Here is a 6,058-nt window from a genome sequence, read left to right as displayed (position 1 = left end):
TTCTTCCCTTCTTTTCCTTGGAAGCTGCAAAAATACCAACCGTACAACTGGTCTGGACCTTTTTATGTGCTTAAGATGGGAGCAGTTTGTGTCAGATTTTTCCAACTTTTTGGGAAAAATAATGAAATTTGGGTAATAATAAAAAGAATTGTGATGAGAAACTAGTAGTCTACTTCATTGACCTAAAGGTGGTATTGTTGGGAAGTATGAAAAGGGATAGGTAAAGCAAGATAAGAGAGGGTGAGCATGTTGGGAATAATCGAGGAAGGGAGAGGGGGCTGGATACTTGGGAAGTATTTGTAGGTGAAGAGAGGAAACAAAACAAGACAATTGAAACACAAGAAAATCAATCTGGTTAAAACATGTGCACTTACTTAAAAAATTCTCTACTTGGGCCACCCTCATCCTCGGCCTCCTCACCAGCAAATGTCACACAAGGTGGTCTATCAAAACTAAATTCCCGGGCTTGAGTAGCATGTAGAGCTGACTTCAGTAACCTTTTTCTACATGCAATGATCATTATGGGATCTCCTGTGACTGATTGCTCGAGACGTGAAATTATATGATGCAGCGTTTCCTCTGTTCTGTTAGAAATAATGAAAGGTAAACCAACAAACTGAAAAAATAGCATCCATAAGTAACTGTATAAAGTTTAGAACTTGTACATTCACAGACTGTCAAGAACAAAATCAACTATGAATGTCAGAAATGTGGTTGTTGCATACATTTCCTTCCTATTTATTGACCACGCAACAAAAAATTTTCCAATAATATGTCAAGGGGAACAGGCGTCATAGCATATAATTCTTATAATTTGGATAAAGACAAAATAGTAATCATCATCATCACCATTCTGTTATAAATGTATCATTTCAATTAACAAGACAAGTCAATTTATCACTGATGTCAATATTTGAATTTTAAACACAAGATTTTTATCATATTACTATGTTGGACTATAAAAATTCTGACCTATAAATTCTGACCTAAGAAATGCCACAGATATGTACAATTGAAATCTTCTTACAAGAGTTCTCTTATCATAATGTAGGCTATATATAGCTAGCTTTTCTGCTTAGACAGACCACCTGCATGTTGTATTTACCTACCATTGTAATTCTTATGGTTTGTTTTGTCTGTTCATTCGTTTGGTTGTGATTTGTTTGTTTGTTGGTTTTTTTGGTGTGTGTTTTTGTCTTTCTTTGTCCTGGCATGCATATTTTTTTCTCACATAGGATTGTCAAGTCCGCTTTGTTTGTCCTTCGTGAACCTAGCATACAAGTTTTGGCTTATCTGAACAGCCTCATACTCCCACTTTTGTTAGTTTGCATAAATGTAATACCATATATACTACATTCCCTTTACTGTAAGAGAGTCCATTTTCAATTCCATGTGTTTTGCAGAGAAAATATTACTACATTGTCAAGGAGTGTATGAAATAAATGTGTATTTAAATTTTGAAATCTAAAAACAGAGCGATATATCCCCTGAACAAAATTCATGGGTAAGGATTATATAGATCAACATTACCTTTGTTCTGGTGGTGGCTGGATGTCGTTCAAACTTGCTTCAATTGCAGCAGCTAATGAAGCTTCTTCATCATCACTGTCACTGTCAAGAATTTCCATGTAGGATTGGTATGTACTGTCAGTACATGGTACATTACACTCCTTAGTAAGAAGAAAACAATGTGAGCCATTTAATTTTAAGCTCTTTCCTTTTACTTATGATCAAATGTAGGTGTCATGAAAGACCATAATTTATTTAGAAATATCAAATGTCAAATTTAAAAAAAATACTGGTAACATGGAGGAAAAAAGTGCAGTTCTTCATTCTTGCATATTGCCAAAACTGAGGGAGTGGGTTCGAATCCCACCCGAATAATATGCCTGTTTTTTTTCACAGGACTCGGGGAAAATACCGAGTATACAGTGCTTTACACACATCGGTGGAATGGTAAAAACAAAATAATAGGATTTATCCACGATGCAAATTTAACATCTATTTAACTGAGGGAGTTGATATGCAGACAAAGCTATCTCATTCAACACATGATGCTAAACTATACTAATCTTACCTGACGTCGGTTACGAAACAGAATGGTTGGTGTATCAGTTTTCTCAAAACTACTGCTGGTTTCCATGTCTGAATGCTATGTGACAAGAACAATAAAGGTAACAAGTAGGATTTGAAACTTTGCATGATGGAAGTATAACTAAGAAAGGTTTGCAGTAACACCATGTGAAAACTCTTTTGAGTTGTGTTGGTTCTGAAAAGAACCAGTGGGGGAAACCCCCAGTTCTTTTCAGAACCAACACAACTCAAAAGAGTTTTCACATGGTGTTACCGCAAACCTTTCTAGTAATAAAAGTAACAGTATAGTACCAATAACAATAACAATAACAGCAGCAAAACTTTACACAAGATAAGAAAATTATTATAATCATGCAGACATGATGTTCACCTGTACCAGTTAATGACTGTATTATTTACAATTGATCAGATTAGTGCCACCTAAGTCTTAGTCAGTATAAAAAACAAACTGTATTTTGAAAAAGCTAGTTTTGCTGAAGACAAAACAAATGGTTTAGAATCAGTTGTTGCACACACTTGAATTGAGGTTGACCAGTCAGTTCCTGTAGGCCCATACTTACTTGTTTTAGGCATGTACAACGTGTACAGCTTAACTAAGGGTGATGTTTCTATTTCCACTAACTGATGGAAAATGTTTGCTATACTGTCTTGTTTGCTTGGTCAATTGATAAATAAAATAATTTTCTAACTTTGCCTGTCGGGCCTCTAATTGGTTTCGTTAGTCCTTTCTACGAGGAAAACATCCATCAACTGCAAAATACCTGATCATCAGGAACTTCCGTTGAGGTCTCCACTTCTACTTCTGGGGTATCCCACAAGTCAAAAAATTCTTCCTCTCCACTCTCCACATCACGGTGTTTCGTTTTCAGATACAATCGTAGGACTGTCATCTTTGCTTCGTCATACAGCTCTTCCACTGTAGCACTGCTCAGCACCACTTGGTGCCCAACGTCAGTAAGTTGGGTCTCATGCAATTCCAACGATCCTTTGGAGGATTTGCCCACTTTGAAAAAGAGGCCTTCTGCTATTTTTTGTAGGGTATCTGCTGTTGACGACTTACATACTGACAGTTTTCTTGTCCCTCCCCCATTTTGTTTCCTGACCGGCTTGTATTGTTTTTGGACTTCATCGTAATGCATCCACCCAATATCTATTTTTCGTGTAGTGCGTTTGGCATGTTTGTTACCAACAAGGTGCATGTTTGGAGCTTGTGATTTACCACCAGCTCTTTTGTTTTGCAGTTTCAGTCTGAGTTTCTGCAGGAGTTTCCCCTTCTCAGTATCTTCACTATCACTGGAAGACGATTGCTTCATCCTTTTCTTGCAGAAACGTTTCACTGCCACTCGGTCACCCAGGTGTGGAATGAATGCTTCAAAATCTTTTTCCTCAATTAGAAGTAGTGTTCTCTCATCAATCTGCATACAAAAAATGTTATATTTTTAGAAAAAATGCTCAAAAACTTCATTGGCAGCCTTCTTACACATCTGAATATTCAATGTCAGTTTTGAGCCTTGGATTGTTTCAGATTCATCACCAATATTGTGCATCGTTAGTTAATGTGCTCATATTCCATCAACAATTGATGTGTTAAAAAATGTATAACATGCATGCTCAAATAAGACTTTTAAACTGTGCAAAGTGCCCCCTTGCAAACAAAATAAAAATGTAAACCTAATTAGAATTATTGTTTAAAGTTTATCACTAACTGTAAACTATAATGTAACCCTATAGGAAACACTTTGTCTTTATAGGAAACAGCTTTTCATGAAAATTACTCGTTTATTATTTACTTTTACGTGGAGCCTATTAACAAAACCGTGTTTTGATACTAACAAAAAAACATTTCATCCGCGACGGACCCAAACTCAGAAATGCTGGTTTGTTACTGAACAAAAATCCAAAATGGACCAAATCAATTGCTAAAACAACATCTTGTTCAATCTGAGATGCTTTCATGTCTTTTTCACAGAAGATCAAAGCAGGTTTCGATTTGCTTTATTAAAAAAATGAGGCACCTTCTTAGATCTTAAAAAAAACAATATTTCTTACAATTAAACGAAAAATATTGGCTGGAACAAGCCTAGGAGTGTTTGCAGTCGTTCTCGAATGCAATTGGACTTAATGGAACATCACAGGGGATTGTCCAAAACTGTGAGGCCCACCTTACCCTCATGTCATTAGAGTAACATCATTAGATTAAAACAATTAGCAATATCAAACAGACAGGTTTGCAGTATTATTTGATGAAGAAAAATATGCAAAGCTACTATTTCAGTGTAAAATCAAGAGTGTGTATACCTTCTCTTTCTTCATTCTGTCAATTATCGATTCTGGGATGGCCCTGTCTCTCATAAATTGGAAGAGATCCATAGCTGATGGTTATGGGGAAAAAAAGAAAAAAAAGTACAACGTTAAAGGAACACCTTTAACGATTTTGAAACAGTAGCTTTCACCTATATACAATAACAGTTTTTTATACAACAGTAAGAAGGCTAAATAGCTAAAAGGCCAATCAAAATTCAATAGATACTTGGTGTTGTGTTTCTTAGTTTTATAAGTTCATAAATGCACACTGTTGCCCAAGAGCATTATATGGATAAAGTCTTTCTGGTGTTTTCACAGTTTTCAGTAGGCTGCCTATACCCGGACTCCAATCAAGACTCCATTAATCTTAAAAATTTCCTGTCACTTGCACTACTACAACTACTAGTAGGCCTACAAACAGGGACCCATAACATTTCTTTAAGTTGGAATTGTTTGGTCATGTTGGTGCAAGACATAGATCATGTATTTTTATAAAACAGGATGCTGATAATTGTACTTTGTAGATATTTCAAGGCTACCTTATCAATTATAGGGAGCCTACTTGCTCATTATATTAATTAAATCAAAGGAGCTCCTTGAGCGGTACTTTTGATAGGCCAATCTTAGGCCTAGACCTATGACTTCAAACTCAATCCTAACTTGAGAGTACAGTACATACGCACACAGGCAAGAAAAGCAAAACCATAGGCCTAATTACGGTGCATTTACATTTATAAAATATAATTTGTTTGACCTTGTTATCGTCTGTAAAGTGAAGGGGTACAGCCTCAAAGCTATAAAGAATGGCGTACCTATCAACCTTCACTTGGCTAAAAACTAAATCATGAAAAAGATGAAGATAAAAAAAAGCTAAAATCCGCCGCTTACCTGATCCGGAAGAATCCATCATGTCAAATGCGCCCTCACACGCCGTGCACCTGACGCCGCGCGAGGATGGGGGAAAACATATCTAAAAAAAAACTCGCCAAATATGTACTAAAAAAAAAATCACGATTCGCTGAATATGTACTTCAAAAAACAAGATTCGCTGAATATGTACTTCAAAAAAACAAGAATCGTTGAAATATGTACTTAAAAAAAACAAGAATCGCTGAATATGTACTTGCGATGGCACTAATGGGCTTTAGTACATATTTAATAATCGGTAAAATCTTTACTTCAAAATTAAGTAATTATTTTACATGAGTGGGTTTAACTACCCAATATTTCTGTAAACTTTTACACAGCTATTAAGCAAGATATATAATAGTTATGGTGTTCGCCCACTACATCTAAAACAGGTAATATTTTACACAAGTTGTGTAATCTTTTCTCTGTGTGTAGCTTCAATTCGATCTCCATCTTCATCGGGGGCACTATTGCCAGCCATTTAACTGGCCTCCTTCCCATTATCATCACATGACCCACCACAGACTATACATCCTTCCTTGTCTTGAGCCTCCTTCCAATTATTTGCCTCAGAGCCAGTGTTCCTCTCTTCATTCTTTTTCTTGGTCTCCTGGGCCCTCTGATATCACCAAGTACTTCGGAAGGTGTTTTGCTATGGTTTTCACATCTTTCAGAGCGGCCGCCAATTTTGACTAAAACACTCTATAACTCTGAAAGTAAGAGGCTGGTAGTATTTTCATTCCATTGGTTT

This window comes from Asterias rubens, unplaced genomic scaffold (assembly GCF_902459465.1).
Source record: "Asterias rubens unplaced genomic scaffold, eAstRub1.3, whole genome shotgun sequence".
Lineage (NCBI taxonomy): Eukaryota > Metazoa > Echinodermata > Asteroidea > Forcipulatida > Asteriidae > Asterias > Asterias rubens.
The sequence above is the reverse complement of the archived record's forward strand: the minus strand, read 5'-3'. Positions refer to the sequence as shown.